Here is a 14,569-nt window from a genome sequence, read left to right as displayed (position 1 = left end):
TATTCATATACAGGGATCATATAATGGAAAACTTGATTTTCTTTGCTCTTTGGATATAAAGGAGTTTAAATGTACTATGTAGAAATATTAGGATTGGGCGATATTTTCAGAATCCTGACATTCTAGTTACATTTTTATTGTGTCGGGATCCTGTCACCTGTCTTTCTGTTTTTGTGCCCGTCTTGTGTATCTAGTGTCAGGATCCTTCCACTTTGGTTGGTCTTGTTTATAGTTTTTGTGGCTGGATCCTGACACTCATGTTGTGTGAGTGCACTTGGCTTTGTTGTGTTTTCTCACTGCCATGTGCACTCGTGTCTGCTCTGTCTTTAGTGATACCTCGGCCTCTTGTTTGGCTAGTTATCTTGTTATCTGTTCCACCTGCTCTCCTCATTACCCTCCTCATTTCCTTCCCTTTTTAATCTCCCCGTGTTCCCTGTCTTGTGCCAGTTTGTTGTGAAAAGTATGGGATATTTCCCTGTTTAGATGTTTGTCTGTCAGTTCCCGTTTCTATCGGATCCTGTTTCAAGATGACTTCCTTTTGGTTCCAGGTGCTGGCCGTAAAACTCCACGGCCAATGAAGCTCCGTCCGCCAGCCCAGCCCGTCTTCAAGTTTATCACCCTAGACTGTTACTTTTCCCTTTTGGGGTAGTTTTTGATTGCTTGTGCTTATTTTTTTAGTTAACAAAGCCCAATCACTGTACTCTGCATCTGAGTCTGTTCTCCTCCCTTCTACCAGTTGTGAGAGTTATAGCTACAAAATTATGTTTTTCAACTTTTTGATGATACTTGATCTGTATCTCACTATTTACTGTATGATGTTGCTCTTAAATGGCTTAAAAGGGTGATTTCAATCAATCAAAAGAATCATAATTTCAAACAAACCATTGTAGCCAATTACATAAAAAATATTTAATGCACATGCAAGAAAATGCAGTAAAAATCTACACACGTATTTATTATTTCATGGCGCTCCGATGTAACCTTGTTAAGTCCAATTAAATATTTTCACACTTTTTCCGAAATATGGAAAAATTACAGCTTTATTGGAAATATGCCCAATAAAAATACTCTGCTCACAAGTGATATTAACTTTGAATTTTCTTTTTCTTCAAACATTGCTTAACTCATATTTCATCTCAAACACATTCTTCATTGATGCTTTTGTTGACTTGACACTTTTGTTGGTTTTGTTTATATTATCATACTTTTAAACATGTAATAATTTGTATTTTTGCAATGGATTTTCATTGTTTTAAATTGAAAGTCTGGGTCTGGGACAAGGCTAAAACAGTACAAATCTATGCATAAAGACATTTGAAAAGTACTGAAATTTAATGATGGCCTGGTAAAAAGTTTGTCAGAATAAAAATAAATAAATAAAACATTTGAAATCTGTTCGATCAGCCCCTGGGACTTTTTTTTTTGCTTTGGTTTGGTTTGTTGTTTTTTGTGCAAAAAAACACCCATATTTGTCACAAATCAGAATCAGAATCAGAATGAGCTATATTGCCAAGTATGCTTACACATACCAGGAATTTGTCTTGGTGACAGGAGCTTCCAGTACACAACAATACAAAAACAGCAACAAGTACTTTTAAAAAATATTTAAAAATTGAATAAAAAATAAATAATATTGAAAAGAAAATAAAGTATATATAGAAAACACAATAGACAATATATATACACTATGAGGACAAAGGTATTGGGACACCTACACATTACACCTACAGGAGCTTCTATGACATCCCATTCTAAATCCATAGGCATTAATATCAAGTTGGTCCCTCCTTTGCAGCTATAATAGCTTCCACTCTTCTGGGAAGGCTTTCTACAAGATTTTGAAGTGTGTCTGTTGGAATTTTTGCCCATTCTTCCAGAAGAGCATTTGTGAGGTCAGACACTGATGTTGGACGAGAGGGCCTGACTTGCAATCTCTGTTCTAGTTCATCCCAAAGGTGTTCGATAAGGTTGAGGTCAGGGCTCTGTGCGGGCCAGTCAAGTTCTTCCACACCAAACTCATCCAACCATGCCTTTAAGGACCTTGTTTTGTGCACTGGGGCACAGTCATGCTGGAACAGAAAAGGGCTTCCCCAAACTGTTTCCACAAAGTTGGAAGCATAGAATCTTCCAAAATGTCTTGGTAAGCTGAGGCATTAACATTTTGGAAAATTCTATGCTTCCAACTTTGTGGAAACAGTTTGGGGAAGCCCTTTTCTGTTCCAGCATGACTGTGCCCCAGTGCACAAAACAAGATATAAAACATCGATATAAATGCCTATGGATTTAGAATGGGATGTCATAAAAGCTCCTGTAGGTGTAATGTGTAGGTGTCCCAATACTTTTGTCCATATAGTGTGTGTGTGTGTGTGTGTGTGTGTATATATATATATATATATATATATATATATATATATATATATACACACACACATACATACACACATACATAAACACATACACATATGTAGTGCAAATCTAAATACAAATCGGTTGTATACAGTGCAAGGGAATGTAATGGCAGAAGAGGTTGGATGTGTTGGATAATATAAAAAGACTAAGCTGTATATTGCACATTAATTATTGCTCAGTGGGCAGTTTTAACTGTTCATGAGATGGATAGCCTGAGGGAAAAAAACTGTTCCTGTGCCTGACGGTTCTGGTGCTCAGAGCTCTGAAGCGTCGGCCAGAAGGCAACAGTTCAAAAAGTTAGCGGGCAGGGTGAGTGGGGTCCAGAGTGATTTTTCCAACCTTTTTCCTCACTCTGGAAGTGTATAGTTCTTGAAGGGAAGGCAGGGGGCAACCAATAATCCGTTCAGCCATCCGAACTGTCCTTTGTAGTCTTTTGATATCTGATTTCATAGCTGAACCAAACCAGACAGTTACAGAAGTGCAGAGGACAGACTCAATGACTGCTGAGTAGAACTGTATCAGCAGCACCTGTGGCAGGTTGAACTTCCTCAACTGGCGAATGAAGTACAACCTCTGCTGGGCCTTTTTCACAATGGAGTCAATGTGGGTCTCCCACGTCAGGTCCTGTGAGATGGTAGTGCCCAGGAACCTGAATGACTCCACTGCTGCCACAGTGCTGTTTAGAATGGTGAGGGGGGACAGTGTTGGGGTGTTCCACCTAAAGGCCACAATCAACTCCACCGTTTTGAGCGTGTTCAGCTCAAGGTTGTTTTGACTGCACCAGACAGTCAGCTGTTTAAACTCCATTCTGTATGCAGACTCATCGTCATCTCGGATGAGGCCGATGACAGTGGTGTCATCTGCAAACTTCAGGAGCTTGACAGAGGGATCCTTGGCGATGCAGTCGTTGGTGTAGAGGGAGAAGTGTAGTGGGGAGAGCACATATCCCTGGTGTAATTTAGTCCGGAGAATAGCTGGGATGATGGTGTTGAAAGCTGAACTGTAGTCCACAAAAAGAATCCTTGCATATGTCCCTGGTCTGTCCAGATGTTGCAGGATATGATGCAATCCCATGTTGACTGCATCATCCACAGACCTGTTTGCTCGATAAGCAAACTGAAGGGAATCTAGAAAGGGTCCAGTGATGTCCTTCTGGTGGGCCAACACCAGTCTCTCAAATTACTTCATGACCACAGACATCATGGCGACAGGTCTGTAGTCATTAAGTCCTGTGATTTTTGGTTTCTTTGGGACAGGAATGATGATTGAGCATTTGAAGCAGCAGGGAACTGCACACTGCTCCAGTGATCTATTGAAAATCAGTGTGAAGATGGGGGCCAGCTGGTTAGCACAGGATTTAAGACATGCAGGTGAAACACCATCTGGGCCTTGTGCTTTCCTTATCTTTTGTTTTCGAAAGGTACGGCACACATCATCTTCACAGATCTTAAGTGCAGGTTGAGTAGCAGGAGGGGGGAGGAGGGGGGCTGCAGGAGGTTTTGGTGTTTGTGTGAAGTGAAGGTCAGGGCGGATGTGGGGTGTGAGGGTCATCAGCCAGTTTGTATTCAGTGTGTTCCTGGCCTGATTGTACAAGACTTTATCCCCACCTCTGTAAGCATCCTCTTTGGCCTGACGAAGCTGCCTGAGTTCTGCTGTAAACCATGGTTTGTCATTGTTAAATGTTAAATAAGTCCTAGTAGGGATGCACATATCCTCACAGAAACCAATATATGATGTAACAGTATCTGTGAGCTCATCCAGATTGGTGTCTGCAGCCTCAAAAACACTCCAATCAGTGCAGTCAAAGCAGGCTTGTAGCTCCAGCTCTGCTTCATTGGTCCATCTCTTTACAGACCTTACTACAGGCTTAGCAGATTTTAGTTTCTGTCTGTAGAAGATGATGATGAACCAGATAGTGATCAGAGAGTCCCAAAGCCGCTCTAGGGACAGAGCGATATGCATCCTTTATTGTTGTGTAGCAGTGATCCAATATATTTCTGTCTCTGGTTGGGCATGTAATGTGCTGTCTGTATTTGGGCAGTTCTTGTGTGAGGTTTGCTTTGTTAAAATCCCCAAGAATGATAATAACTGAGTCCGGGTATTATTTTTCTGAGTCTGTGATCTGATCAGCCAACTGTTGCAGCACAGCATTCAAAAACGCGTTTGGCGCGATGTAAACACACACAAGAATAAACGAAGAAATCTCCCGCGGTGAGTAGAAAGGCTAACAGTATAAAGATACAGTATATCAAACAGCCTGGGCTGCATTTCCCAAAAGCATCGTAAGCCTACGTAGACTGAAGAAACCATTGGAGCCAATGGTCTCTACGATCAACTTAGCTTGCGATGCTTTTGGGAAACGCAGCCCTGCTCAATTCTAAAGGTCATAGAGAGTTTGGAAAATGGTTACGTAAAACTAAATTACGACTGTTTATGTGCATGAAAGCCTGACTAATATAATGAATTAACTTCAAAGATAAAAATAAATGCTACAGAATTGTACATCATGGCCCTTTTAAGCAATGATTGTGAAATATGGACCTCTAATTACCTGTCTGACAGCAAATATTATGTAATGAGCCTTTGAAGAGTTTCCTGGAAGATTGTAGAGCACCATCACAGAGAACTGACATTGATGAATTGGTCTATTGATAGTCAATTTCTTTGGCCTTGCTGTAACTAACACTCTGATTTATTATCAAGAACAAACCATCTACTGAAATGATAATTTTCTGCAGAAACAAATTACACTAAATCAGAAACTAAGCATGATCGAAACCTCCCACACCACAACAGTCTAATATCAACCACAAATCTAATCTCTGCTCTGGCAACGGCGGTCAATTAGCAAACATAACCCTGTACACAAGACGTTTCGCCTGGCTTAGGTGGAACATACAGCCAAGCTGAAAGGACTGCCCAACTGTTTCCAAACACAGCCAATTATGTGAATAAAAGATTAGTGTTACACAGAAACTTTCTTTTTTTTTTTTTTTGCCAATGAGTGAACTGCTTGTAACGCAACTTAAAAAATGAGTCCTTCCCGGACTTCGTTCAGTCTCTTTGCATGTTGCATCACTGTTTTGGCCGATGCTCGCTTGCTCGCGTCCCTATGGAGTGTGTGCACGTGCACGAGCGCGAGCATGAGCAACAGGTAGCTGGCTGCAGTTCATTTAATAGCCACAGGTGTCATTAATAACAAGGGTTTCTGAATCTTACATACTGCACCTTTAATGGTACAGCTTGGGATCTTTCGTTCACTTTCAAAGACCATATCTGACATGAAACTCTTCTTAAGGTTGTATTACACTCCATGATTTTAACGTTGATGATTTTATCCCCGGTTTTAAGTTGGGCAGAGTTGGTGCTAGTTGGCTCCAGTTTGCAGATCTTGATAAAGTCAAAGTCTGAGAAAATCACATAGTATAAGATGGGCACTGACTCAGATTTATTTCCCCCCAACTAGGATTCCATCTAGTTAGAGGATGTTCGATATTTTTGAGCTGAATATCCATGACTACAGAGAAAATCTTGTGTATGATGCTCCACGACTCAAATCTGAAGTCATACGTTGAGCAGTCAATGGATATCAAGTGTGCCGGGCCATTAAACCTTAAACCTAACTGAAAGTGTCATAAGCAGCCAAAGTGACATGAAAACGCAAATGCTGAACCAACCACGTCATTTTGTGGTGCTTCTATGACACTTTTTGCTCATGTGTCGACTCGCGTGCTCTTCAGGACTCGTACCCCAGTCCTTTCTATCGCAAGTGCCATGCTTAATCAATTAAGCTACCACGCTAATTGATTCCAGTTGAACAAGCTTCTAAATGTAGTTGATTATGCAATGTAAACGGTTAAATGTATCACCTAACAGTGCAAGCACTATAGTGAAAGTGTTTTGATGTCACATAGCATTGTGTGAGGAACAGGGTGAAAAATAAGCATTTATGAACAGAATAAAAGTTATTGCTGTAGTGCCTCTCATGTTTTTTCACCAGGAATCTACCATGATATGTACAACGATCCACATAAAAACATTTTGCAAATATTGCAACGTGATTGAATGATCTACCACGCTCTCAGCTTCCTTCATCCCATACATGGGCTGCACTGTGAACATTCAAAATGATTAACAGGAAATAAGCACCTTCTGATTGAAAGTCTTCTGACTGGCTAAACAAAGAATCTCAAATTTTTGTTTGCTGTTTACAAGTGCTGTTTACAAGAACCCTGTTTATTTTTTTTTATTTTTTATTTTTATTTCAGCCTCTGATGGAACAATTAAAAGGCAAGTAACTAAAAATGTTCTTTTTCCATTGAGAGTTTTTCCACACATGTGACCTTTGTTCCTCTAATGATAACATCAGAGGCTCTGCAGAAATACTATGTTTCTCTAGAGCACAGCTGATCTCAGACAGCATGTTATTACAGAGGTTTGATGTAGATCTTTCACGTCCCCAGAGAGAAAACACACGTGTCTGCTGTGTAAATGTGAGTGAAGTATGTATTGGTAGTGTTGGGAATAACAGTGGCCAATAAAACAGCCATTGTTGCAAAGTACTGTAGATTCAACATGTGGAAGCTAAGAGGTAATATAAAGTAAAATATGATTAAAAATATATGTTTCCACACTGATTTTCACAAAATGAGCAAAAGAAAGAATAAAATGTAACTATTTCTATTTATATGCATAGTAAAACAATACATTGAAAAACAAAAATATTTACATCCATATATTTTTTACTAAAACATTTAAATAATGTAAAATTCCAAACAGGCACTTCTGCGAATATTTCTGAGTGATGATGCACAGGGGAATCATGCACCTATTTTGGGGGGGGGGGGGGGCACCACGGTCAGCCACCGCAACCCTGGTATAAATCACGGGACACAGAATCATCTTTTTAATATAACAATTAAACTGTTTAACAATGACGTTTGACGTGCATGTCTGACATCTTCAGGCGATTTTACATCACTTTTTTTACGATCTTGCCACCTTTTTTTGTGCAGGCATTTTGCATACGCGACACAGAGGTGGTGCAAAAGGCGCCAGCGCAAAAACAACGATGCCCACAACTGCATCAGCTCAAAAGAGTGAAAACATGCAGCCTATTTCTGAATGAGGCATTTACTGTTAATATTGTATTCTGTGTTTAATGTAAGTGACAGCCAAAAAACCCTATGGAAATTAAATAGAATGGTTTACATTTCTCCAAGAGTGAGATATTTCTCCATAAGATTTAAGTTTAACCACAAATAGAACACAGTCAAAGTGTGAAATCGCTCACTCGTTCATTATTCTCTATAGTGATTGCCAAACAATATAGGAAATAGGACGCGATCACTGATATATTACAGATCAGTGCGAGCGATTGATCAGATCAGACTGTGCTTAAAGGAGCTGAATATATAAAAGCTAAATGCCAGGGGAATAAAGTTATCTCTGTGAGATGGTCAATGAAACGCCACAGTCGTGAAAAAATAAATGAATAAAATGATCTTGCGCAGTGTGTGCTATAAGCAGTGACAAAGGCTTGTGAACACAAATGCTGTTGCTTCGATCCCTTCAACCACCCACCGCTTTACTATGATGGAAAATTCGGAAACCACGGCTACCAAAGAACCATGTAAAACCACCTTTAGTTACAGTACTTAAAGTTTTTATAATGACTGGAAAGGAGAGGATTCATATGAGTAAGATAATAAACTGCTGCTTTCTTTAAACATGAAGAAAAGAGAGTGCAAAGACATGCAAAATCTTTTAAACTCATTTCAGCACCAAAATAAATGAACAACAACTGATCAAACAAAACATAAACATAATCTATATTAGATTACATGAAAACACTGACTGACTGTTCCACAGCGATCAGACATAGTTGGCAAATATTAACTGCACTGAAGTTGATGCATTTAATTAGTTTTTATTACCTTAACACCGTGCTTTCATTTGATGCTGCTCTACCTTCCCTGTGAATGCGATCTCCGAAGCAGCCACTGGATGCCGCGTATAGCGGAATATTAGACTTGGACTGATGAAATTTAGACATATGAATAAAGATTCCTGCCACAGACATTCTTTTTTTCTTTCATGAAATAATCATTTAATTTAATTATCGAAGGTCCAAATATGTTTTTGGAAGTTTAAATAATCCATTCAAAATCCACATGGCTCAAAAATCTAAGGGAACACGTGTCCCCTCAGTTTGAATGGGCATGATGCCTCTGATGATGCAAACAAGTCATTGAACTAGTTCATTGAAACAGACAGTTCTAAGAACTGATTTGCAGAAATAAACCAAACTAACCAACTCTATCTGCATTTTTGCTCATAAGGTTAAATGACGATATTAAAACATCTGCCTTAACAATCTCATACTCACAGGGCCTGGGTAGCTCAGTGAGTATTGACGCTGACTACCACCCCTGGAGTCGCAAGTTCGAATCCAAGGTGTGCTGAGTGACTCCAGCCAGGTCTCCTAAGCAACCAAATTGGCCCGGTTGCTAGGGAGGGTAGAATCACATGAGGTAACCTCCTTGTGGTCACGATTAGTGGTTCTCGCTCTCAATGGGGCGTGTGGAAAGTTGTGCGTGGATCGTGGAGAGTAGCATGAGCCTCCACATGCTGAAGTCTCCGCGGTGTCATGCACTATGAACCACGTGATAAGATGTGCAGATTGATTGTCTCAGAAGTGGAGGCAGCTGAGACTTGTCCTCCGCCACCCGGATTGAGGTGAGAAACCGCCACCACAAGGACCTACTAAGTAGTGGGAATTGGGCATTCCAATTTGGGAGAAAAATGGGGATACATATAGAAAAAATTAAAAAAAATCTCATACTCATGAGTTGTAATACAAAGGGCAGGCATAAAACTGTAAGCTTAATGGTAAAAATGAATGTAAAAATCATCAATATTCATAATGTTTGTTAATTTTATATCAACAAAAAAACAAAACATTGAATATACTGTATGCATAATAGACAAATCCAACACAGTCTCATGACATCTCGTAATAATTTGTTCAAGATGGTGAAATCCAATTATTTTGTACGACTCGGCTCGTACAAAAAGGTATGACTTTTATTTCCATAGAGACCAACCAATTAACAAACAGCTTTTCGAACTCATACAATATAGGCATCAAATCTGAGCTTTTCTTATATCCAACACTTTAAGAAGGGAAACAAACTGTGAGCAAATTTGGTTACTCCAATTCAAATTAATTGTCAATCGAAAGAGAATTTGCCACGTCATTTATATTGCGACATGAAAATACCCGTGGGTATGTACGTTATATCAGTGGGCAGGGCTTCACATGAGACTGAAAGAAATGAACAAACATGGACAGGGTTTTTTCAGCGGCCACCCAGCAATAAACAAGAAAAAACTGTTTGCCAATGGTGTAAGAAAAATTAGCTTAATTCAAGATTGATGCAAGCATTTTTTCTTTCCCCATTTGCAAACAGTTTTTTTCTTCTTTTCAAGCATGTATAAGTTTAATTCCAGATATATTCCCTGAAAACAAGTCTTAATATATCATGTAGTTTTGCATTGCTATGAGAAGATCTTGAGTTTCTTAAGGAAAGTTTATAATAATAATTGGTCAACAACATAGACTGAAATGTGACAATCTAACATTTTGCATGTTTTACTTGTTTGTATAGTTCCAAATAAAGAGAACATTATAATAAAACATTTAACCCACTTACTTGGTTTATCCAAAAATAGGCATTGCAATATGGATATTTAATATTTAAACTTTTTTTTTTGTTTGTTTTTTCAGAAAAAAAAAATTACTATATAGTGATATACAGTATACAGTATATTGTTATCATGATATAAAATAATTCATATAGTGATATATGGTTTTGATGATATCGGCCACCCCTACCGGGTTGGATACATCTCTCTGCCCTATTAGCAGGCAATATGCCAGCACTGAATCACAATGTTTAGACAGTGTAACCATAACACGAAAACACGACATGTGTTAGCAAAAGACTGATGTGAATATACTGCATTGCTTAAAATTCAGATTAGAGGACCCAATTGTCTGAGCTTTGCCTTCAATTATGATGTAGGTGCTGCTGGAATTTCATATCACCAGCACTTTTCATTCAAAGATGGCAGATTCACAGCCTTAGCCACAGCTGACCTTCCGTTGTGTTCCCTTCAGAGACAACGAGGCCAGTCATTCACATTTGTGCTGTCCCATTACCCTGCCTGATTTCACATTCAAAAACGCCTCTCTACTTTTCACACTAGGCAAGAAAAACTACATGTAGGTAGCCACATTAATGTTGGAAGTGATACACGTGTCGGGCATAAGCTTAACCAGTGCAAGTTCATGCAATATTTAGTGTTAATCAGGGTCTCAACCGAGAATGTGTTGATTAGCAAAATTCGGACTGTTAATGGACTGATGACTAACGTAAGGCTCAAGTTCGTCAAACACTTGTTGACATGCTTATTTTGGACCAAACCTGGCTGACATAAGCCGAAAAATCCATCTGTTGCTGTTCAAGGCATTTAATGTTGCAGACATATTAATGTTAACCTCCCAAAGGATCCATGTCATGGCAGTGCCCTTCAATTTCCATAAAACTCCACTTGTGTCCTGCAAATGACAAATATATCACTCCTCCACCAGCCTCAGGTTTAGAGGGCAATAATTTGGAGTTGGGTGTCGAATGGATACGTGTTTGACTGTGACGGGTTTCCATCCAAAATGTTTCGCATTTTTTAGGTGCATTTCTAAAAATTCGACTTAAGAAAATATGAATTGTTGCGCATTTCTTTCCACTCCGTAATGCGCATTATCACGAGGGAGCCGCCTCGTCATGATGGAGCAGCTGAATGACCTCTTCCTGCTTTGGGGACAGTTTTATTTGCAAGATTGGAGCAAGTATATCATTTTATTAAATGCATCCTTGAGACACCGCAGAATAAATGTAATATTTGATATAATGTGGGCTGAAATAGCTGCAATGCCCACACACCGCCAGTCTCCACATACCTGGTAGCGCCAGCTCTCAAAACTGTTCAGGCGGATTGTGAGGACCCACTTTATTGACCAACTGTGGGTTAAACACTTCCGAATGACAAGGGCTATGTTCAAAGAATTGTGTGCCAAGGTCGGACCTTTCGGTGGGCTAGTCACATCAAGCTATCGCACACTCATAACACATATACGAATGGTCAAAACACGTCATCGTTTTGCGAATAAACCATTTCCATCACCTTAATGCATACTTAAACTAATGAGAAACTCTAGAAAATCCACCTCCTCATAGCGCATTAAATTTTAAGGGAATTTAGAAAGTTTATTCGCATATCAAGCGTTTCCATTCAAGATTTCTTATGCGCAATTTCATAATGTGCATAAAAATTGTTGGAAGGAAACCCACCAAGTGGCATTTGTAATAAGCACCAAAAATGACAGCAAATTTCCATGACTCAAATCCCATTATCCCCCTGAAAACAATGACAGCATCCAGAATCTGAGCCACAAGCACATGACAAGTTTTGTGGACATTTATGCCCAGTACAAAATGGAATATCTTAGTATATATACATGCAACAGATACATATAATCAGTAGATTAGGACTAGCACTGTCAGCAGCATGTGTGTTGTTCCCACTGAAGTATATACAGAACTGGATTGCTGACACAACGGTAAACTGCCTGCAGGAGGTGAAGCCACCGGAAGTGTTCGAGCGGCCATCTTGGTATGCCCAAACTCTCATAGAGCAGCAATGACTGACAGGCGAAAACACCCCTGTTTCACCATCTCTGACCTGCGGAAATGACAGTTGCATTTCACCCTCTAGTGACAATCATGTTTAATGTTTAATTAGCTTGTTATGGATAATATTCCTTATGAGAGAGAAGATATCCACGGATCGCGATGTCAGAGCATTCACCTGTCCCGTTGTTCAGTCTACCATTGCAGCACAATGATCACCAAAGGAAGTCGGAAAACTGTCCACAAGTTGTAATGTAAGTAGGAAAAGCTGAAATATCCGCTTGTTTATGGTGATGATACTTCCTTATCCCTGAAAGGGACTAGTCAGACCGGGATTTCTAAATCGCATTAAATGCCCGGGATTTGCTTGTTTTCATATTGAAGTGCTCTCTATAGTCATACATGGATACATGTCAAAATTACGTGTTCGTTTGCCATTTAAACCTAGTGTATTAGTATAATTAACCAACTTTGCTTTGTGTCTCCCTCTCTGCGCTTCCGCTGTGCGTGTGATAGAGGGAGAGAGAGCGCGCTCTTATTCAAGTGACCGTGAGAATAAGGCACTTTTTGATGAAAACATAAAACAAGTAACTCTGAACAAACACTTTGATGTAAACAATAAATAGGTCTAAAAATGTCTGTTTGTATCTTACCTCAGTTTCAGTGAACTTGTTTACATTCAGCTGATCTGTTCACTGATGAAGTTTGTTAGAGGTGGATACTGTTTGATGCAGGTATACATAACTCACACTGGCTTTCAATAAACAGGAAAAAAAAATCCACACTTTAAATAAATAAATAATTACATGTGTAGGACGTTTGCATTGTAGGGATGTACATGCAGATTTCCTATTAAGTCAACAGGGACATTGGAATGTTTGGGTATAGAAATACAGTACTGTATGGTGGCACAGTAGCTACACTGTTATGATGTCATGAGCAATCCAGTTCTATAATATATATATGTGGTTGTTCCTCTATAAACTCAGGATCTGGATTGGGAATTTGGACAAGGAAAGGGGTAGGATTTAGGGTAGAAAAGGAAGGTAAAAAAGGAAGGTTTGTTAAGGGAATTGTAAGTGAGTGGCCAGATTTGGTGTTGGAGTTAATATTAGGGTTGAAAATGGAGACTGGTGTAAGAGTTTAGGGATTTAGAGATTAGGGGTTGAGGTTAGGAGTGGGGTTAGGGTTGAGGACAAAAACAGAAGTTAAAACTTGTAGCTGAGTCACATTAATCTGTGGCTTGTCTGTTATTGTTCATTTATTGTGATTTTATAGAGTGAAGTAATAAAGAAACTCACCGCTAAAATGATTTCCTTGTCCACTGTGAATAGTCAGTGTAGCTATGTACAAAGCACTGCCAACACAGAGGTAACTGCTAAACCAAGCAACTTCCTATTGGTCAATGCTGCAAATTTGCATGCCAAAGTTCACCAATCTTGAAACCCACGCAAAATTTGCATTGGGAAATTTCTACGACATGAGATGCACCTATATATTCATGCCATTATTTAATCAGCCAATCGTGTGGCAGCAGTGCAATGAATAAAATCATGCAGATACGGGTCAGGAGCTTCAGTTAATGTTCACATCAACCATCAACATGGGAAGAAAATGTGATCAATGATTTTGACCGTGGCATGATTGTTGGTGCCAGACAGGCTGGTTTGAGTATTTCTGTAACTGCTGATATCCTGGGATTTTCACACACAACAGTCTCTAGACTTTACTCAGAATGGTACCAAAAACAAACAAAAAAACATCCAGTGAGAGGCAGTTCTGTGAATGGAAATGCTTTGTGATGAGAGAGGTCAACAGAGAATTGCCAGACTGGTTCGAGCTAAAAGAAAGACTGCGGTAACTCAGATAACCAATCTGTACAATTGTAGCACAACATGTCAAACCTTCAGGTGGATGGGCTACAACAGCAGAAGACCACATCGGTCATTTTATTATTAGTGCTTGGTGAGTGTATTTCGCCAGCAGAATTTCACTAAGCAACCTTTGCAGAGCCATAAAACATAAAACTCGCTGATGTAAGAGTCGAGCGCGAATCAAATGAAATACAGAGCGTCTAATAAAGAAAACATCAGAAACATTTTCTGTACCTTGAGAAGTTTAAGTGGTAATTGTCTTATATAACAGATTTGTAGATTCACACCCCAATGTTCAGAGTGTATGTTCACTGCGTACAAGATTTCGAATAGACAGATTTTCCTATAGCGCTATTCGAACCCAGTCCAACAAATCATTGGCTGACAATAAGTTTTTTTTTTTTTTTTTTTTTTTAATGGAAAGCAGTCCAATTTCTTTGTGTTCCAAGCCACTGCAGTGACAAAATCCAGCGTGTTGGTGGCACCAACACACTAAAATTTACTTAGCAATCCAACATTAAACACCTAAAGAAG

General features: G+C 39.3%; 1 protein-coding gene across 1 annotated transcript in view; it reads right to left on the bottom strand.

The window, feature by feature from the left end:
• Positions 1-14,569, bottom strand: part of LOC127416750 (ventricular zone-expressed PH domain-containing protein-like) — a 212,719-nt gene that overhangs the window by 144,979 nt on the left and 53,171 nt on the right. The window lies entirely within an intron of this gene.

The sequence above is a fragment of the Myxocyprinus asiaticus genome, chromosome 26 (assembly GCF_019703515.2).
Source record: "Myxocyprinus asiaticus isolate MX2 ecotype Aquarium Trade chromosome 26, UBuf_Myxa_2, whole genome shotgun sequence".
In the NCBI taxonomy this organism is placed as follows: domain Eukaryota; kingdom Metazoa; phylum Chordata; class Actinopteri; order Cypriniformes; family Catostomidae; genus Myxocyprinus; species Myxocyprinus asiaticus.
Note: the sequence above shows the minus strand (reverse complement) of the source record. Positions and strands in the feature narration are given on the sequence as shown.